We start from the raw sequence: 22844 nt of genomic DNA, 5'->3' as shown, positions 1-22844 counted from the left end.
CTGACAAGTCACCCCACAGATGATGCCTGACCTGTTGAGTTCCTCCAGCACTGTGCTTTTTGCTCAAGTTTCTAGAATTACATCGTACTGTTGCCATTACATATAACAATGAAACATTCCTGACCCTTGACACTTGATCTGCAGTTTCTTGTGTCTCTATTGTTTCATGATTTTGATTATGTTGGCTGCTTTCCCGAGGCATTGTGAAAGGTAGATGGAGTCAATGGTGGGGAGTCTGATCTGTGTGTTTATTTATCACATGTGCAACTGTACAGTGAAATTCGGTTTGCATATTTACACATACAGACGACGCCATGTTTTACCGTAATTTCTAAAGTCCAAAGTCCGGTCGACCCATGCATGGTCTACTGGCTCCCGATCCAGGTAAGCCTCAGACTCCTGCAGGGCCTCCTCCTTGATCGTCCCGCGAATCAACGTCCCTCTCCTCTCCTCACCTGGCCATCAATGTGTCTAGGGAGCAATGTCTGCAGCCGACCTTGAAGGCGCTGGTAAAATTGTCCCGGTTCCAGATAGTTCACCCTTTTGCAGACGGGCAGTATTCTATCACCCTTCTGATTTGTTCCTTCGAGATGATGGAATGGCTTTGTGTGCCACGAGGTGACCGACTCGTGGATTCATAGAGTCATAAGAAACATTCCTTTTGGCTCATTGAGGTTTTAGGTTTACGTTTAGGGTTATTATTGTCTTGTGTGTCAAGATATGGTGAAAAGCTTTGTTTTGCATGCTATCCTAACAGATCCGGTAATACTATACATAAAGCTGGAAAGGGTGCAGAGAAGATTTATGAGGATGTTGCCATGACTCGAGGGGCTGAGCTATAGGGAGAAGTTGAACAGGCTGGGACTCTATTCCTTGGAATACAGCAGGGTGAGAGGTGATCTTATAGAGGTGTACAAAATAATGAGAGGTATAGTCTCTTGCCCTGAGTAGGGGAATTGAGAACCAGCATACATAGGTTTAACGTGAGGGGGAAAAGATTTAATAGGAACCTGAGGGGTAACCTTTACAGACAAACGGTGGTGGGTGTATGGAATGAGCTGCCGGGGGAAGTATTTGAGGCAGGTACTATCATAACATTTAAGAAACATTTAGACAGGTACATGGATAGGACTTGATAGTTGATTGATAGTTGCTGGGAAGAAGCTGTTTTTGAACCTGGTTTTCAGGTTCCTGTAACTTCTTCCCGATGGAAGTTGTGAAATCAGAGTGTGGCCAGGACTATCAATTATGCATTTACGCAAATCCCATTTTTTAGTCTCACCCCATCTACCTGCAGACCAAGTAACTAATCAATCAGCACATCGCAAATGTTATGCAGGTACAGTGCATTCAGAAAGTATTCAGACCCCTTCACCTTTTCCACGTTTTGTTACGTTACAGCCTTATTTAAAAAAAGATTAAATTCATTTTTCTTTATCATCAATCTACACACAATACCCCAGAATGAAGAAGCAAAAACAGGTGTCTAGAAATGTTTGCAAAGTAATTTAAAAGAAATAATTGAAATATCACATTTACATAAGTAATCAGACCCTTTGCTATGACACTCAAAATTGAGCTTAGCTTCAACCTGTTTCCATTGATTATCCTTGAGATGTTTCTACAACTTGATTGGAGTCCACCAGTGGTACATACAATTGATTGGACATGATTTGGAAAGACACACACCTGTCTATATAAGGTCCCACAGTTGACAGTGTATATCAGAGCAAAAACCAAGCCATGAAGATGAAGGAATTGTGTGTAGACCTCCGAGATAGGATTAGGTCGAGCACAGATCTGGGGAAGGGTATAAAACAATTTCTGCAGCATTGCAGGTCCCGAAGAGCACAGTGGCTTCCATCATTCTTAAATGGAAGAACTTTGGAACCACCAGGACTCTTCATAGAGCTGGCTGCCCGGCCAAACTGAGCAATCGGGGGAGAAGGGCCTTGGTCAGGGAGGTGACCAAGAACCTGATGGTCACTCTGACATTGCTCCAGAGTTCCTCTGTGAAGGTGGGAGAACCTTCCAGAAGGACAACTATATCTGCAACACTCCACTAATCAGGCCTTTATGGTAGAGTGGCCAGACGGAAGCCATTCCTCAGTAAAAGGGACATGACGGCCCACTTGGAGTTTGCCAAAAGGCACCTAAAGGACTTTCAGACCATGTGAAACAAGATTCTCTGGTCTGATGAAACCAAGATTGAACTCTTTGGCCTGAATGCCAAGCGCAACGTCTGGAGGAAACCAGGCACCGCTCATCACCCAGCCAATACCATACGTACGGTGAAGCATGGTGGTGGCAGCATCATGCTGTGGGGATGTTTTTCAGCAGCTGGAACTGGGAGACAAGTCAGGATAGAGGGAAAGATGAACAGAGCAAAATACAGAGAGATCCTTGATGAAAACTTGCTCCAGAGCGTTCAGGACCTCAGACTGGGGCGGAAGTTCACCTTCCAACAGGACAACGACCCTAAGCACACCGCCAAGACAACGCAGGAGTGCCTTTATGACTTCTGTGAATGTCCTTGAGTGACCTAGCCAGAGCCCGGACTTGAACACGATCGAGTATCTCTGGAGGGATCTGAAAATAGCTGTGCATCGATGCTCCCCATCCAACCTGACAGAGCTTGAGAGGATCTGCAGAGAAGAATGGGAGAAATTACCTAAATACAGGTGTGCCAAGCTTGTAATGTCATACCCAAGAAGACTTGAGGCTGTAATCACTGCCAAAGGTGCCTCAACAAAGTACTGAGTAACGGGTCAGAATATGTAAATGTGATATTTCAGTGATTTCTTTTTAATTACTTTGCAAACATTTCTAAATGCCCGGTTTCACTTTTTATTGTGGGTATAGTGTGTAGATTGATGAAAAAAAAAAAGAATTTAATCCATTTTAGAATAAGGCTGTAACATAACAAAATGTGGAAAAAGTGAGGGAGTCAGAATACTTTCTGAATGCACTGTATATTCAATTCAATTCAATTTATTGTCATTTGGACCCCTTGAGGTCCAAACGAAATGCCGTTTCTGCAGCCATACATTACAAACAAATAGACCCAAGACACAACATATTTTACATAAACATCCATCACATCCATGGTACCCGGACGTGGCGCCGACGGATGAGAAGCCGAAATAAAGAAGTGGAAGGCAAATAACTGAAAGGAAATGAAGCCGAAACTCCAACTAACCGAACGGGTGGGACGCCTAAATGCAAACTAACCGAAAGGCTGCATCGCCTAAAAGCAAACTCACCGAATGGCCGCTCTGCCGAAATGCCGACGTGGGGGCTGTCCGGAAGGATGCACACCTTCGGCTGCTTACAACTTGGTGCTCGGATTCAGATTGCCCAGTCACCTATGGCTTGTGTTGGAAAATGATCCCCACCTTCCCGTCGCCACTCTTTCGGGTTGGTGGCGTTTCAGCAGAACGACCATTCGGTGAGTTTGCTTTTAGGTGACGCAGCCTTACGGTTAGTTCGCATTTAGGCGTCCCACCCTTTCGGTTATTTGGCTTCCACTTCTTTGCTTCGGCTTCTTGTCCTTCGGCGCCACGCCAGCACACGGATGGATTTGGCCAAACGTGGGCAGGTGGGACAAGAGAAGATGGGGCATGCTGTTGGTGTGGGCAAGTTGCGTCGAAGGGCCTGTTACCATGCTGTATGACACCATGAATCTCTGTGACTCTATCACTAACAAGGAACTGGAGTATCTGGAGCCAAATCAGTCACATAGAGAACGTGAAGGGTTCCGACCCAAAACATCACCTATCCATGTTCTCCAGAGATGCTGCTTGACCTGCTGAGTTACTCCAACACTTTGTGCCTTTTAATGGTAAATAAGCCTCAGGTAAAAAATGTGATTTTTTTTTAGCTTGGTTTGGTTTCGTCTGGATTGGCCTGGACCTGGAATGGATTGACTTGCCTTGTTATGTTTTAACTTGGGAAGATCTGAGAATGGTTTGGCTTGCTTGAACTGGGTACAGCTATGAAAAATGTTGCCAGATCACGTTTACCTAACTCGTAAGTCTAAAAAGCAGAAGAAGGCCACTCGGCCCATCGAGTCTACGCCACCATTCAATCATGGTCATCTTTCAATTTCTTAATTCTGTCCTGCATCCTCCCCATAAACTTTGACACCTTTACTAATGAAGAATGTGTCAATCTTCCCCTAAAAAGTACCCAATGACTTGGCCTCCACAACCGTCGGTGGCAATGAGTTCTACAGATTCACCACCCTCTGGCTAACGAAATTCCTCCTCATCTCCTTTCTAAAGGTGCGTCCTTTTGTTCCGAGTCTGTGCCCTTTGGTCCTAGACTCTCCCACTAGTAGAAACATCCTCTCCACATCCACTGTATCCAGGCCTTTCACTATTTGATAAGTTCCAATGAGGTTCCCCCTCATCCTTCTAAACTCCAGCGGGTGCAGGCCCAGTGCCGTCAAACCCTGAAGAAGGAGGTTGTGAAGAATGCAACCACTGAGCCCCACCACCACCCCTCCCCCCCCCCCCCCCCCCCTGCTTCTCCCCCACTGATCAATCTTCCCTTCTGATCCTGTAAGGAATGGGGTAGGTGGAACACAGATCACTCCACCAAGCATAAAGATCCACACCACAGATCTGCATGTGTCCCAGTTCCTGTGGCTACAGAGCAGTGATAAATATTGCAATGTAATATTTATAGGGGACATCAATTTATGATCCTCATTTTTCATGTTCATCGCCCTTGAAGGAGACAGAAATAATTTTTTTAACACAGCTCCATTCAGATTTCTTTTGTTTAAGGACTTTGAAACTGATTTCATATTTCTCATCATAGCAAATTGGTATGTCAGACATCTTCCACAGATTAATTTGAATTGATTAAAACGGCACTGGTCGCTTAGAGGGGAACAAGAAAGTGTTTTTCTACGCTCAGGATTGTCTTTGTAAGTGCGAGTGAGAATTCTTAAATTCGTCCAAGGTGAGCAATAATATTGAAAAGAAATGTCGACTGGTAGGTGGATAGGAAAGGTATAGACAGAGACTTGATGTCAAGTATCCTGACAGGCTTTGGTAGATGCCGCTTGCTGGAGAGACACAGAGAGAAATGCTGGCACCAGGAGAACAAAGAAGTGCAGTGAAAATGGTCACATGGTCACATGGTCACATAGAATCACACAGTATGGAAACAAGTCCTTTGGCCCACACCGACCAACATGCCCCATCAACATGCCCCTGTGTTTGGTTCATATCCCTCTAAATCCCATGTACCTGTCTAAGTGTTTCTTAAACATTATGACAGTACCTGCCACAACTACCTCCGAGACAGGTCTTCAGAGATATGCACGGCCAGGAACTTGAAGTTGTTGACTCTATTCCACCGCCACCCTGTTGATGAGGACAGGTTCGTGGATCCAAAGTCAGCAACAGTTCTGTGGTTTTACTGACGTTGAGAGCAAGGTCGTTTTTCCTTAACCACACAATCAATGGCTTGGATCAGCAGCAGAGGGATGGATGTTTATTCCTGGCCCTGCTCATTCCACCCACACCTTCATCACAGCTTTGGAGAGTGGGAGGAAACCAGGGCATCCGGAGAAAATCCACGCAGTCACAGGGAGAACATACGAACACTGTACAGATAGGACGCGAGGTGACTATTATTGTTTGTTTATTCAATTTATTTATGTGGAAGATAGATACAAAATGCTGGAGTGACTCAGCATTTTCTGGAGAGAAGGAATGGGTGACGTTTCTTCAGACCCTCATTGATATTTATATATACTGTGTATCACATAATCTGATTATGTATATGTATATGTATATATATGTGTATATGTATATGTATATGTATATGTATATGTGTGTATATATATGTATATGTGTATATATATGTATATGTGTATATATATATGTATATGTGTATATATATATGTATATGTGTATATATATAGATTATGTGATACACAGTATATATATATCAATGAGGGTCTGAAGAAATATATATATATATTTCACACACACACACACACACACACACACACACACACACACACACACACACACACACACACACACACACACATATATATATATATGTGTGTGTGTATATATATATACACACACATATATATATGTGTGTGTATATATATATATATATATATACGTGTGTGTATATATATGTATATACACGTGTGTGTATATATATATATATACAGTGGCTTGCAAAAGTTTTCATACCCCTTGAACCTTTCCACATTTTGTCACGTTACAACCATAATTGTGAAGTGGAAGGAAAATGATACATGGTTTTCAAATTCTTTTACAAATAAAAAACTGAAAAGTGTGGTGTGCAAAAGTATTCAGCCCCCTTTACTCTGATATCCCTAAATAAAATCCAGTGCAACCAATTGCCTTCAGAAGTCACATAATTAGTAAATAAAGTCCACTTGTGTGTAATCTAATCTCAGTATAAATACAGCTGTTCTGTGAAGGCCTCAGAGGTTTGTTAGAGAACATTAGTGAACAAACAGCATCGTGAAGCCCAAGGAACACACCAGACAGGTCAGGGATAAAGTTGTGGAGGAGTTTAAAGCAGGGTTAGGTTAAAAAAAATATATCCCAAGCTTTGAACATCTCACGGAGCACTGTTCAATCCATCATCCGAAAATGGAAAGAGTATGGCACAACTGCAAACCTACCAAGACATGGCCGCCCACCTAAACTGACAGGCCGGGCAAGGAGAGCATTGATCAGAGAAGCAGCCAAGAGGTAACTCTGGAGGAGCTGCAGAGATCCACAGCTCAGGTGGGAGAATCTGTCCACAGGACAACTATTAGTCGTGCACTCCACAAATCGGGCCTTTATGGAAGAGTGGCAAGAGAAAGCCATTGTTGAAAAAAAGCCATAAGAAGTCCCGTTTGCAGTTTGCCACAAGCCATGTGGGGGACACAGCAAACATGTGGAGGAAGGTGCTCTGGTCAGATGAGACCAAAATTGAAGTTTTTGGCCTAAATGCAAAACGCTATGTGTGGCGGAAAACTAACACTGCAAATCACCCTGAACACACCATCCCCACTGTGAAACATGGTGGTGGCAGCATCATGCTGTGGGGATGCTTTTCTTCAGCAGGGACAGGGAAGCTGGTCAGAGTTGATGGGAAGATGGATGGAGCCAAATACAGGGCAATCTTGGAAGAAAACCTATTAGAGTCTGCAAAAGACTTGAGACTGGGGCGGAGGTTCATCTTCCAGCAGGACAACGACCATAAACATACAGCCAGAGCTACAATGGAATGGTTTAGATCAAAGCATATTCATGTGTTAGAATGGCCCAGTCAAAGTCCAGACCTAAATCCAATTGAGAATCTCTGGCAAGACTTGAAAATTGCTGTTCACAGATGCTCTCCATCCAATCTGACTGAGCTTGAGCTATTTTGCAAAGACTTCAGTCTCTAGATGTGCAAAGCTGGTAGAGACATACCCCAAAAGACTTGCAGCTGTAATTGCAGCAAAAGGTGGTTCTACAAAGTATTGACTCAGGGGGGCTGAATACTTTTGCACGCCACACTTTTCAGTTTTTTATTTGTAAAAAATTTGAAAACCATGTATCATTTTTCTTCCACTTCACAATTATGCACCACTTTGTGTTGGTCTATCACATAAAATCCCAATAAAATACATTTACGTTTGTGGTTGTAACGTGACAAAATGTGGAAAAGTTCAAGGGGTATGAAAACTTTTGCAAGCCACTGTATATACACACACACACACACACACACACACACACTTCTGCAGTTGTACAGAGCCCTAGTGAGACCACACCTGGAGTATTGTGTACAGTTTTGTTCCCCTAATTCTTGCTATTGAGGGAGTGCAGCGTAGGTTTACAAGGTTAATTCCCGGAATGGCGGGACTGTCATATGCTGAGAGAATGGAGCAGCTGGGATTGTACACTCTGGAGTTTAGAAGGATGAGAGGGCATCTTATTGAAACATATAAGATTGTTAAGGGTTTGGACACGTTAGAGGCAGGAAACATGTTCCCGGTGTTGGGGGAGTCCAAAACCAGGGGCCACGGTTTAAGAATAAGGAGTTAGCCATTTAGAATGGAGACGAGGAAACACTTTTTCTCACAGAGAGTGGTGACTGTGGAATTCTCTGCCTCAGAGGGCGGTGGAGGCGGATTCTCTGGATGCTTTCAAGAGAGAGGTAGATAGGGCTCTTAAAAATAGCGGAGTCAGGGGATACGGGGAGAGGGCAGGAACGGGGTACTGATTGGGAACGATCAGCCATGATCACATTGAGTTGATGGATTGAAGGGCCAAATGGCACCTATTGTCTATTGTACACACACACACACACACACGCACGCACGCACGCACGCACACACACACACACACACACACACACACACAGATTTGTGTGTGTGTATATTATCTGTTCATGTGTACGTGTGTATATACTAAACTTTTTTCTGTTACTTGTTGTAGGAGGAGAATGAAATGCCACATGGAGTTGGTGTTTGAAGTAACGGGCGATTTATTATTCTGGTGTGCACCAGGAGGCCAGTCACTTATTATAGGGTTTGCAGAGTACCTTGTGTACATATAGTCTGAAGAAGGGGTTCGGCCCAAAACGTCGCCTATTTCCTTCGCTCCATAGATGCTGCTGCACCCGCTGAGTTTCCCCAGCAATTTTGTGTACCTTCGATCTTCCAGCATCTGCAGTTCCTTCTTGAATACATATAGTATCTGTTGTGTTGCTGCAAGTAAGTATTTCACTCTCCCATTTCGGGACACATGACAATAAAACACTCCTGACTGTTGACTCTTGAAGCCGGGTCTGTGGCTATGTAATGCCCCTGTCCCACTTAGGAAACCTGAATGGAAACCTCTGGAGACTTTACGCCCCACCCAAGGTTTCCGTGCGGTTCCCCGAGGTTGCAGGTGGTGGCCAGAGGTTGCAGGTAATGGAAGCAGGTAGGGAGACTGACAAAAATCTCCGGGAACCGCAACGAAACCTTGAGTGGGGTGCAAAGTCTCCAGAGGTTTCCGTTCAGGTTTCCTAAGTGAGACAGGGGCATAAGATAGCAACTTTACCACTGTGCCGCCTTGCCGCCCTTCAGTGTAGAGAGTGTAGTGTTCCCTTCGCAGTGGCTGGCGAGGCAGGTGTTAACAAACGTGGCACTTTATTTATTTGTCAGCTTTTCATTTGACTTGAAGCAAGGCTCCCGCTGCTGTTGGTTGACAGGGCACATTATGCTTTTGATGCATGGTGCTTTACACAAAAGGATCTTAATGCTTGTTGCATTGACAAAAGGGTGTTAACAATTTCTAATCTATGTTGATTGCCAGGATTTACGATAGTTATCATTTATTATAATCCATCATTACTAGGATTTAACATATTCAGGATGTTTTAAAATTCATCTTTGCTTGGATTTATGGCAGTCATTACATGCCACATTCAAATTACATTTCCAGTTTTATGAAATATACGAAAGAAAATATAATATGATTTAAAGGGGTGCTGTTTTCATGAACACAACAAAATGTTTTGCAAACTTTAAAAGCAATTCTATCACTAAATATGCAATGGCTTGATATACATCATGTCTGTAAAGTGGTGCAGCTTGTAGCACTAAATATAACAAAGATCTTTAAGATCTCTCCTTTGCATGGCACAGCACAGTGGCACAGCTGGTAGAGCTGCTTCCTCACAACATCAGAGACCCAGGTTCGATTCTGACCTTGGGTGCTGTCTGTGTGGAGCTTGCACCTTTTCCAGATGACCGCGTGGGTTTTCTCCGGGTGCTCCGGTTTCCTCCTACATCCTAAAAACGTGCAGGTTCGTAAGTTAATTGCCCATGGTGTATAGGGAGCGGATGAGAAAGTGGGATAGCATTTAGTGTGAACAGGTGATCGATGGTTGGCATGGACTCGGTGCGACGAAGGGCCTGTTTCCATCTCTAAATTAACGAAATCAAGAATAGTATCTACTGGAACATAGAATGCAAAGCGTAGAAAAGTACAGTACAGGAGCAGGTACTTCTGCCCACAATCTCTGTGCTAAATATGAAGACAAATTAAACTAATCTCTTATGCCTGCACGTGATCTATATCCCACTGTTCCTAACCTATTCATGCATCTATCTTAAAGCCTCTTAAACATCCTGATCATATCTGCCTCCACCACCACCCCTGGCAGCTCGTTCCAGGCCCCCACCACCCTATGGGTATAAAACTTGCTCCACACATCTCCTTTTACCTTAAAGCTTTATCCTCCAGCTTTGGTGGTGGAGGCAGTTATGATAGTGATGTTTAAGAGGCTTTTTGATATCTATATTACTAAATCTCTGAACTTGACTGCTTTTGGCCCACTGTGCTGCGATTTCCGAACGCCGCCACCGACGGCCGTCATTTTTGGCCACCTCGCTCAGAGCCCCCCTCCGCCTTATAGGTGCGGAGTATTTTTCCCCATTGATGACAAATCAGAGAGATATTAATGTTTTAAAAAAATTCACCATTCTCTCTGCTGCCCCTGCTGGAGGGAGGGGGAGGGACTATAAAACCAGGAAGTGGTGTGCCTCACTCATTCTCTGCAAGATGGATGAAGCCAAGGGTCACGTCTCTCTGAGCTCTGAATAACACTGAACAAATGTCTACACAACTGTGAGTACCCTTAATGTGGTTTGAAAATGAAAATATGGTTTGTTTGAAGTAAAAAGGCACTACCTGCAAATGGTTGTTTGGGTGCTTTGGCTTGAAGTTGAGAGGCACTACTTACTGCAAATGGTGGCTTGGGTGTTTTAGCTTGAAGTTGTAAGGCACTAATTACTGCAAATGGTGGCTTGGGTGCTCTGGCTTGGTTGAATTACACTATTTACTGCAAATGGTGGCTTTGGTGTTTTGGCTTGAAGTTGAAAGGCACTACTTACTGCAAATGGTGGCGTGGGTGCTTTGGCTTGAAGTTGAAAGGCACTACTTACTGCAAATGGTGGCTTGGGTGCTTTTGCTTGAAGTTGAAAGGCACTACTTACTGCAAATGGTGACTTGGGTGCTTTGCTTGAAGTTGAAAAGCACTACTTACTGCAAATGATGGCTTGGGTGATTTGGCTTGAAGTTGAAAGGCACTTCTTACTGCAAATGGTGGCTTGGGTGCTCTGGCTTGGTTGAATTACACTATTTACTGCAAAAAAGTGGCTTGGGAGCATTTGTTTAAAGTTGAAAGGCACTACTTACTGCAAATGGTGGCTTGCGAGCTTTGGCTTGAAGTTGAAAGGCACTTACTGCAAATGGTGGCTTGGGAGCTTTGGCTTGAAGTTGAAAGGCACTACTTACTGCACATGGTGGCTTGGGTGCTTTGGCTTGAAGTTGAAAGGCACTACTTACTGCAAATGGTGGCTTGGGAGCTTTGGCAAAGTTTAAAAAAAATCACCATTCTCTCTGCTGCACCTGCTGGAGGGAGGGGGAGGGACTATAAAACCAGGAAGTGGTGTGCCTCATAGTCTCTGCAAGGTGGATGAAGCCAAGGGTCACGTCTCTATGAGCTCTGAATAACACTGAACAAATGTCTACACAACTGTGAGTACCCTTAATGTAGTTTGAAAATGAAAATATGGTTTGTTTGAAGTAAAAAGGCACTGCCTGCAAATGGTTGTTTGGGTGCTTTGGCTTGAAGTTGAAAGGCACTATTTACTGCAAATGGTGGCATGACGTTGAAAGGCACTACTTACTGCAAATGGTGGCTTGGGTGCTTTGGCTTGAAGTTGAAAGGCACTACTTACTGCAAGTGGTGCCTTGGGTGCTTTGGCTTGAAGTTGAAAGGCACTACTTACTGCAAATGGTGACTTGGGTGCTTTGGTCTGAAGTTGAAAGTCACTACTTACTGCTAATGGTGGCTTTGGCTTGAAGTTGAAAGGCACTACTTACTGCAAGTGGTGCCTTGGGTGCTTTGGCTTGAAGTTGAAAGGCACTACTTACTGCAAATGGTGACTTGGGTGCTTTGGTCTGAAGTTGAAAGTCACTACTTACTGCAAATGGTGGCTTGGGTGCTTTGGCTTGAAGTTGAAAGGCACTAATTATTGCAAATGGTGGCTTGGGTGCTTTGCTTGAAATTGAAAGGCATTGCTTGCTGCAAATGGTGGCTTGGGTTCTTTGGCTTGAAGTTGAAAGGCACTACTTACTGCAAATGGTGGCGGGTGATTTGGCTTGAAGCTGAAAGGCACTTCTTACTGCAAATGGTGGCTTGGGTGCTTTGGCTTGAAGTGAAAGGCACTACTTACTGCAAATGGTGGCATGAGGTTGAAAGGCACTCCTTGCTGCAAATGGTGGCTTGGGTGCTTTGGCTAGAAGTTGAAAGGCGCTACTTACTGCAAATGGTGGTTTGGGTGCTTTGGCTTGAAGTTGAAAGTCACTACTTACTGCAAATGATGGCTTAGGTGCTTTGCTTGAAGTTGAAAGGTACTAACTACAAATAGTGGCGGGTACTTTGGCTTGAGGTTGCAAGGCACTACTTACTGCAAATGGTGGCTTGGGTGCTTTGGCTTGAAGTTGAAAGGCACTACTTACTGCAAATGGTGGCTTGGGTGCTTTGGCTTGAAGTTGAAAGGCACTACTTTCTGCAAATGGTGGCTTGGTTGCTTTGGCTTGAAGTTGAAAGGCACTACTTACTGCAAATGATGGCTTGGGTGCTTCGGCTTGAAGTTGAAAGGCACTACTTACTGAAAATGGTGGCTTGGGTGCTTTGGCTTGAAGTTGAAAGGCACTACTTATTGCAAATGGTGCCATGAAGTTGAAAGGCACTACTTACTGCAAATCGTGGCTTGGGTGTTTTGGCTTGAAGTTGAAAGGAACTACTTACTGCAAATGGTGGCGGGTGATTTGGCTTGAAGTTGAAAGGCACTTCTTACTGCAAATGGTGGCGGGTGCTTTGGCTTGAAGTGAAAGGCACTCCTTACTGCAAATGGTGGCTTGGGTGCTTTGGCTAGAAGTTGAAAGGTGCTACTTACTGCAAATGGTGGCTTGGGTGCTTTGGCTTGAAGTTGAAAGGCACTAATTATTGCAAATGGTTGCTTGGGTGCTTTGCTTGAAATTGAAAGGCACTACTTACTGCAAATGGTGACTTGGGTGCTTTGGCTTGAAGTTGAAAGGCACTACTTACTGCAAATGGTGGCTTGGGTGCTTTGGCTTGAAGTTGAAAGTCACTACTTACTGCTAATGGTGGCTTGGGTGCTTTGGCTTGAAGTTGAAAGGCACTACTTACTGCAAATGGTGCCATGAAGTTGAAAGGCATTACTTACTGCAAATGGTAGCTTGGGTGCTTTGCTTGAAGTTGAAATGCACTATTTACTGCAAAAGGTGGCGAGAGCTTTGGTTTAAAGTTGAAAGGCACTACTTACTGCAAATGGTGGCGGGTGCTTTGGCTCGAAGTTTAAAAAAATCACCATTCTCTCTGCTGCCTCTGCTGGAGGGAGGGGGAGGGACTATAAAACCAAGAAGTGGTGTGACTCACTCAGTCTCTGCATGATGGATGAAGCCAAGGGTCACGTCTCTCTGAGCTCTGAATAACACTGAACAAATGTCTACACAACTGTGAGTACCCTTAATGTGGTTTGAAAGTGAAAATATGGTTTGTTTGAAGTAAAAAGGTACAGCCTGGAAATGGTTGTTTGTGTGCTTTGGCTTGAAGTTGAAAGGCATTACTTACTGCAAATGGTGGCTTGGGTGCTTTGGCTTGAAGTTGAAAGGCACTATTTACTGCAAATGGTGGCATGACGTTGAAAGCACTACTTACTGCAAATGGTGGCTTGGGTGCTTTGGCTTGAAGTTGAAAGGCATTGCTTACTGCAAATTGTGGCTTGGGTACTTTGGCTTGAAGTTGAAAGGCACTACTTACTGCAAATTGTGGCTTGGGTGCTTTGCTTGAAATTGAAAGACACTACTTACTGCAAATTGTGGCTTGGGCGCTTTGGCTTGAAGTTGAAAGGCACTACACTGCAAATGGGGGTGGGTGATTTGGCTTGAAGTTGAAAGGCACTTCTTACTCCAAATGGTGGCTTGGGTGCTTTGGCTTGAAGTTGAAAGGCACTACTTACTGCAAATGGTGGCTTGGGTGCTTTGGCTTGAAGTTGAAAGGCACTACTTACTGCAAATGGTGGCAGGTGATTTTGCTTTAAGTTGAAAGGCACTACTTACTGCAAATGGTGGCATGAGGTTGAAAGGCATTACTTACTACAAATGGTGGCCTGAGTGCTTTGGCTTGAATGGCACTACTTACTGCAAATGGTGGCTTGGATGCTTTGGCTTGAAGTTGAAAGGCACTACTTACTGCAAATGGTGGCTTGGGTGCTTTGGCTTGACGTTGAAAGGAATTACTTGCTGCAAATGGTGGCTTGGGTGCTTTGGCTTGAAGTTGAAAGGCACTACTTACTGCAAATGGTGGCGTGGGTGCATTGGCGTGAAATTGAAAGGCACTACTTACTGCAAATGGCGGCTTGGGTGATTTGGCTAGAAGTTAAAAGGCACTACTGCAAATGCACTTACTTCCTGTTTGCACTGTATATTGATTTTAGATAAAACGCTACCACTTACGGCTGTGATTTTTGGCCTTCTTACTCAGTCCCCGCTCCGCTGAGCAGGTGCAGAGAATTCTTCCCATCAATGGAAAATAAACGTGTTATTAGTGTTTAAAAAATGTTGAGAATCTCTCTCCTGTCAATCACACCCTGAAAGCCAAACCTTTTCCGGTGGGAGGGGGAGGGGTTATAAAACCCGGAAGTGTGGGTGTGGCTCAGTCTCTGCATGATGGGCGAGGGAGAGGTCATGACTGTCTGAGCTGTGAATCAACTAAACACACTGAATGTCTACTGAACTGCGAGTTTGGTGTTTTGTGTGGTTTTATGGTGGTTTCACCCTGCATGAAATGGAATGAAGCTGCATTTGAATTTGGTGGCCTTGGACCCTGCTTGAAATGGAATGAAACTGCACTTGAATTTGGCGGCCTTGCATCCTGCTTGAAGTGGTATGAAACTGAACTGAATTTGGTGTCCTTGCACCCTGCTGAAAGTGGTATGAAACTGCACTTGAATTTGGTGGCTTTGCACCCAGCTTGAAATGGTAGGAAAATGGATTTGAATTTGATGGCCTTGCACCCTGCTTGAAATGGAATTTCAAGGAATAGTCATGAGTCAACTGCCAGCCCACCAGCCGTGAGTGAGCTGCCAGCAGATCAGGCTTGAGGGACTGAGCTGCCACCTCAAGAACCCATACCAGCACTCCAGAAATCCCCCCCACTGGCTACCAATATTGGAATTGGTGGAGAGTGGAATATTGCATTGGGGGACCAGCCCTCCCGTGTGAACATCGGACCCAACGGGTCCCACTTAGTCTAGTATATATATATATATATATATATATATATATATAAACACCCACACACACATATATATATTCCACCAATGGAATTCCAAAATTGGTGGCCAGTGGGGGGGCTTTCTGGAGCGCTAGTATGGGTATTGTGGGCTGAAGGGACTGGTTTCCAGAGGGCTAGTATGGACATTGTGGGCCAAATGGATTCTTGGGGTGGCAGCTCAGTCACTCAAGCCTGGTGTGCTGGCAGCTCACTCACGGCTGGTGGGCTGGCAGTTGACACGGCTATTCCTTGAAATTCCATTTTAAGCAGGGTGCAAGGCCACCAAATTCAAATGCAGTTTCCTACCATTTCAAGCAGGGTGCAAGGCCACCAAATTCAAGTGCAGTTTTGAATTTGCACAGGGAGTTGTCAAGTTTAGACTTTTAATCATTTGCTACTTCGAACCAACCACCACCAACAACCATTTGCTGTGCTTTATTTCTAACTAACCACATTCTCATTTTCAAACCACATTAAGGACACACACGGAGTCGTTCCTCGACAAGTCCTACAGTAAGATTGTTACACCTAAGGTACTGGAAGAGAGAAAGTGGGTGACGGTGAGAAAGGGAGGGAAACTTGGAATGCAAAGGTCCCCGGGTGTTGTACCTCTTGTTAACAGGTTCGCCCACTTAGAAGCCGTCGGGACAGAAGACGTTATTACACTGAGCGGCGGACTGGCTTGCGAAGCAAAAAGGGCTGTTGAGCCAAAACCAAAGAGGCCAACATCAGGCAACGCCATTGTAGTTGGAGACTCCATTGTGAGAGGTACGGGACAGGGGTTTCTGCGGCAATAGACGGGATTCGAGGATGGTGTGCTGCCTTCCTGGTGCCAGGATCCAGGATGTCACGGACAGAGTGCAGAAAATCCTCAAGGGCGAAGGTGAACAGCCGGAAGTGGTAGTGGATGTCGGCACAAACGATGTCGGAAAGAAGGGGATGAATATTCTGCAGCGTGACAGCGAAAGCACGGAAAAATGCTGAAAAGCAGGACCTCCAGTGTTGTTATCTCCGGTTTGCTTCCAGTTCCTCGTGCTGGCGAGAGCAGGAACAGGGAGATATGGGACCTGAATGTGTGGCTGAGGAACTGGTGCAGGGGGCAGGGATTTAGATTCTTCGATCACTGGAATCTGTTTTGGAGTAAGGGGGAACTGCACAAAAGGGACGGATTCATTCATAAGCTAGAGCACAGTCTGATTACAGATAGCAAGCACACAAGCTCTTCCCTGTACCTAGGTACAGGTGACAATAAACTAAACAAGTATTATTTGATCTGATTGGATAGCATGCAAAGCAAAGCTTTATATTGCACCTCAGTACAAGTGACAATAATAAACCTAAACCTAAATGTATTGAATTGTATTAAAATGAGAAAATAAAGCACAAATAAACATTTCGCAATATGTAATTACTTGAAAGAACTATAATTTATTAGTATTCCATTATTGTTTAACAAGACGATTAAACTGAGATTAACATGCAATTAATTATTTTAATCTTGCGATTAACTTTTCTAATCACCCATCAGTCTGGGAGATACCCAATTTGTTCATTTGCTCCCTGCAGGAACAGAGATGTTTATATGATAAACTTGTCTGATTTAAATAGTGTTTTATCAACATCCTAATTATAATTTCTGGCTCTCATCTTGCTGTTACCATTGGGAAGAAGGTTCAGGAGCTTAAAACCGTGACCAACAGGTTCAAAAACAGTGTGTAGGAAGGACACCGAAGATAGACACAAATTGCTGGAGTATCTCAGCGGGTCAGGCAGCATCTCTGGAGAAAAGGAAAAGGGGACATTTGGGGTTGTGACCTGCTAGTCTTGCTATCGTCTTGCTAGTTTAACTGTTCGGATCCCATCGTTATCACCTCTTCCATAGCCAACTATGGACCATTGTACAACACTAACCACAACCCTACCTCAACGACTAACCACTGTGGACTTTGTATCTACTGCAAGCAGTAGAAACAAAGAACTGCAGATAGTAGTTTACAAAAAAAGACATAAAATGCTGGAGTAATTCAGCAGGTCAGGTAGCATCTCTAGAATACATGCATAGGTGGCGTTTCGTGTCAAGACCCTTCTTCACACTGAATCCATGTTCTCCAGAGATGCTGCCTGACGCGCTGAGTTACTTCAGCACTTTGTATCCTTTTTTACTACACACTTCCACTGGCACTATTTAGTTTAGTTTAGAGATACAGCACGGAAATAGGCCATTCGGCCCACCGGGTCCATGCCAAACAGCGATCCCCACACATTAACACTATCCTACACACACTAGGGACAATTTACAAATACACTAACCTACATACCTGTACGTCATTGGAGTGTGGGAGGAAACCCACGCAGTCACGGGGAGAACGTACAAACTCTGTACAATCAACACCCATAGTCTGCGAGGCCTTACATCATCGCCCCGCGCGGCTTTAACGGCCGTGGGACTTGCTAGCGCCGGCCGGGGGCTCCAACACCAAGACCTGGAGCGCGGCCTTGCATCACCCGGCGCGGTTTTAATGGCCGCGGGACACTTACCATCGCCCGCCGGGGGCTTTGACTCTGACATCGGGAGGAGAACGAGGAGTGCAGGGGAGAGATAAGACTTTGCCTTCCATCACAGTGAGGAGGAGATTCACTGTGATGGATGTTTGTGTAAATTGTGTTGTGTCTTGGTTCTTTTTCTTGTGTGTATGACTGCAGAAACCAAATTTAGTTTGAACCTCTATGTATCTATTGTATCATTGTATTGTATCATTGTAGTCAATAGACAATAGGTGCAGGAGTAGGCCATTTTTAAATTTTTTTAAACCGTTGAAAATTATGCTTTTATTGAAATTTGTCAGTTGCTAGTTACAACAAGCCTCCCACAGTAAGGCACAAAGTACTGAAAGTCATCCCCTCCCCAGTTCCAGAGACTGCCCCAGCAGGGAAATATTGATCATGGCTAGAGTATAAATAGATTCTAAAGTACAGTTTTAAAAGACAATTGCACAATTCAGTAGCTTCGGGTAATACAAACATGTTGAATTGTACAATAAATTGTACCAACTCGCTCAAGAATTGAGCACAAAGTTAATTTCTTTTGACTGAAATACCAAATTGGAATAGATTTTAAATGGCAGAACTTGTGATCAGCGTCACAGGGGAAGTGGGCAAGTGAGGAGTGTCTGGTATTTCCAACTTCGTTGGGGCTTTGATGGAGATAGAGCAGGTGTGTGCGTGTGAGTGTGAGTGTGTGTGTGTGTGTGTGTGTGTGTGTGTGTGTGTGTGTGTGTGTGTGTGTGTGTGTGTGTGTGTGTGTGTGTGTCGCGTGTACGTGTGTGTGTGTGTGTTTGTGTGTGTGAGTGTGTGCCTGTGCATGCGTGTGTGTGTACGTGTGTGTGTGTGTGTGTGTGAGTGTGTGCCTGTGCATGCGTGTGTGTGTACATGTGTGTGTGTGTGTGTGTGTGTACGTGTGTGTGCGTGTGTGTGTGTTGTGCGTGTTTATGTGTGTGTGTGCATGTGTGTGTGTGTGTGTGCGTGTGTATGTGTGTGTGTGTGTGTGTGTGCGTGTGTGCGTGTGTATGTGTGTGTGTGTGTGTGTACGTGTACGTGTGTGTGTGTGTGTGTGTGTGTATGTGTGTGTGCGTGTGTATGTGTGTGCGTGTGTAGGTGTGTGTGCATGTGTATGTGTGTGTGTGCGTGTGTGCGTGTGTGTGTGCGTGTACGTGTGTGTGTGTGCGTGTACGTGTGTATGTGTGTGTGTGTGTGTGCGTGTGTATGTGTGTGTGTGCGTGTGTAGGTGTGTGTGTGTGTGTGTGTGTGTGCGCCGGGATCGAACCTGGTCTTTACGTGATGCAAGCGCTGTAAGGCAGCAACTCTACCACTGCGCTACCATGCCACCTGTTATTATAATCTGGATACCTATTATAAGCAGTAATTTTTTTAATTTGCATATTTAATAGGGTGGCACAGTAGCACAGTTAGTTGAGCTGCTGCCTCATGGGGGCAGAGACTTGGGTTCAATACTGACCTCGGATGCTGTAAGTGTGGAGTTTGCACGTTCTCCCTGTGACCGCGTGGGTTTCCTCCAGGTGCTCCGGTTTCCTCCTATATCCCTAAGATGCAGATTTGAAGGTTAGTTGTCTTCTGAAAATTACTCCTGGTGTGTAGCGAGTGGATGTAAAATTGGGATATCATAGGACTAATGTGAATGGGTGATCGATGGTAGGTGTGGACTTGGTGGGCAGAATGCCTGTTTCCATACTGTATCTAACAATCAATCAATTTATTTGTTATATTATTGTGTTAATGTGTCTGTAAAGATGCAGCAAATAAAAATGTCACTGTTCTGGTCCTGTTACATATTAAATGCTCTTGACTTGACTCTTGGCTGATGACACCTTAGACACTACCTTGGTCTTGCTCTTGGTGTCAGTGGTGTCAAGGTGTCATCAATACTCTTAGTGATTTGTTTTTCCTCTACCTCAGTCATTTCTCATCTACAGGAGTCTCCATGATGGTGACTTGCAAGTTGTATGCCTCACTCCTAAGATCTGTTTATTAGTTTCCAAATCCAGGATCTGACCTATCGCCTGCTTAATGTTTCAAAACCTATTGAAGCCCTCCACCTGCGCCGCATCTGCTCCCAATATGAGGTGTTCCAATCTAGGATATCGCGATTCTTCAGGGAACGTGGGTTCCCCCCTTTTGTTGATGAGATGAGATCCTCACACGTGTCTCCTCTGTGCCCCACAGTTCTGCTCTCATCCCCCCCCCCCCCCCCCAGACACAACATGGACAGTTCCCCTGGTCCGCATCATCCTCTGACATTTCCGTCACCTCCTAAGGGATTCCACCAGTAATCGCATCTTCCCATCGCCACCTCTTTCCGCCTTCTGTAGAGAACGCTCCCTCCACAACTCCTTGGTTCACACATCACTTGCCACCAAAACCACCCCCTCCCCAGGTACTTTCCCTTGTAACTGTAGGAGATGCAACACCTGCCCTATTAGCCCCTTCCTCGACTCTGTCCAGGGATCCCGACAGTCTTTGTTTCTACAAAGCTCTGCAGATGTTCCATTGAGAAGTCTGTCTAGGGGTCCGTCTCCATCATTCTACCAGTGTTTCTGTCCCTTCACTCGTTCCAAACCTAGACTCAAGTTTACCTTAAAACAAGAACATAGAACATGGAACAGCACAGTAATAAGACTTTCGCTCACCATTTTTGTGCCGAACATGTCTCATCTGCCTGCAAGCGATCATATCCTTCAATCCTTGCACATCCATGTGTTTATCTAAAAGCCTCTTAAACACCACCATCGTATTGGCCTCAACCACCATCCTGGCAGTGCATTCCAGGCCCACAGGTTCCCATTCAATCTTTCCCCCCTCACCTTAAACCTATGTCCTCTGGTTCTCGATTCCCCTACACTGAGCTAGAGATTCTGTGCGTCTATCCGATCTAATCCTCTTATAATTTTGTACACCTCTATAAGCATCTCTGGAGGGAATGGATAAGAATGGTCGTCTGTCCATACAGACGTTGCCTGACCCATCGAGTTTGTCCTGCAGCTTTGTGGTTTACTCGAGATTCCAGCATCTGCAGTTTCTTGTGTGTCTAACATTTTGTTATGGATTCAGTTCTCTGCAATAGGTCCTTCCTGCACTTCACAGCCTTTACATGTTGCATTGTTTGTCTGCTCTTGCTGTAAGTGCTCTTATTAATCTAGTAACTGGGAGGGTTCATAAACATTTTGTCGGCCCTGGATTTAGTGTATCAGATATTCAATATATCAGTGATCTATCCCCCCCACCCTCACATAGCTTAAAACTAGGTTGATTATTGCCACAGGTACAGTGTACGAGGTTCAGTGATAAGTTTTGTTTGGAAGCTATTCAATCAAATCAGATACAGTAACACTATCCATAAATGAGGGTGGCACAGCGGTAGAGTTAGTGCCTTACAACGCCAGAGACCCGGGTTCGATCCTGACTACGGGTGATGTCTGTATGGAGTTTGAATGTTCTCCATGTGACTGTGTGGGTTTTCTCCAGATGCTCTGACTTACTCCCACACTCAAAGGTTAACTTTCTTCGGTAAATCGTCCCTAGTGTGTAGGATAGTGCTAGTGTACGGGGATCATTACTCAGCATGGACAATCCATGTACCTGCCCAAATGTCTTTGAAATGTTGTTATTGTACCTGCCTCAACTACCTCCTCTGGCGGATCATTCCATATACCCACCACATCTATAATCAAGTTAAATCTTAATTTTAAATTTAGTTTTAGGGATACAGCATGGAAACAATTTATACGTCAATTAATCTCCAAACCAACAAAGCGTGCGGGTTTGTAGGTTAATTAGTGTAGGGGTGATCATTGGTCCACGTGGACATGATGGGCCGAAGGGCCTGTTTCCATGCTATTACTTTAAAGAACCTGCATTTCATCTTCACCTGTGGGATAAAGATTGGGAGGAGCAGAGCCTTGATCATCTTCGTGTTACAGTCAGGGGATCTCCCCTTTAGAGATGCAGCGTGGAAACAGGCCTTTCGGTCCACCGAGTTCATGCCGACCAGCAATACACAAGCATTATCCTACACACTAGGAACAATTTCCAATTTTTGCTGAAGCCAATTAACCTACAAACCTGCACATCTTTGGAGTGTGGGAGGATACCGGAGCACCCGGAGAAAACTCATGCAGTTACAGGAAGAACAATCAAACTCCGTACAGATAGCAGCCGTAGTCGGGATCAAGCCATGTGTCTGGCACTGTGAAGGGCCTGTCCCACGAGCATGCGACCTGCATGCGGCAAGCGCGACCTAACGTGGTCGCTTGAGCCGTACGGCTTCGCGGGGCCGGTCCCACTTCGATCGCCGGAGCCGTATGGAGTTGTGCGGAGCTGGTCCCGACATCGCGCGGGGCTCCGAAAAACTGACCGTGTTTAAAAATTCCGCGCGGCAACGGCCTGCCGGCCCGCAGCCGCCTCGACGCCGTGTCACTCACTCGACCTCCGCGCGGCTCCCGCTTATGGTTTGGTTGTGCTTGCCGCATGCCGTACGGCTCAAGCGACCACGTTAGGTCGTGCTTGCCGCATGCAGGCGCATGCTGGTGGGGCCGGCCCTTTAGGTCGCGCTTGCCGCATGCAGGCGCATGCTGGTGGGACCGGCTCTTTAGGTCGCGCTTGCCGCATGCAGGTCGCATGCTCGTGGGACAGGCCCTCAAGGCAGCAACTCTATCGCTGCGCTACTGTGCCGCCTCTCAAAGAGACACAGAGTCAGTTTAATGTCTCATTAAAAGCAGTTTAATTCTGTTTCCATTTGCCATTGTTGTGTACGATTATTCCTGACCACTACAGTCCAATGCCATGAGCTGAAACAATCAGCAGTGTGTCACTTACGTGTAGATAAACCATTTTTGCCTGTCATCTTTTTGCATGAGTGATTGCATTTACAGCAA

At 45.1% G+C, this 22844-nt stretch overlaps 1 long non-coding RNA gene across 1 annotated transcript; it reads left to right on the top strand.

The window, feature by feature from the left end:
• The first annotated feature begins 511 nt into the window (after positions 1 to 511).
• LOC116972166 lies at positions 512 to 18766 on the top strand. The gene is made up of 3 exons (XR_004411734.1): positions 512 to 523; positions 18472 to 18624; positions 18745 to 18766. It is a non-coding gene; the product is annotated as an uncharacterized LOC116972166 (long non-coding RNA).
• The last annotated feature ends 4078 nt before the right edge of the window (positions 18767 to 22844 follow it).

The sequence above is a fragment of the Amblyraja radiata genome, chromosome 1, assembly GCF_010909765.2.
Source record: "Amblyraja radiata isolate CabotCenter1 chromosome 1, sAmbRad1.1.pri, whole genome shotgun sequence".
NCBI classification, from domain to species: domain Eukaryota; kingdom Metazoa; phylum Chordata; class Chondrichthyes; order Rajiformes; family Rajidae; genus Amblyraja; species Amblyraja radiata.
Note: the sequence above shows the minus strand (reverse complement) of the source record. Positions and strands in the feature narration are given on the sequence as shown.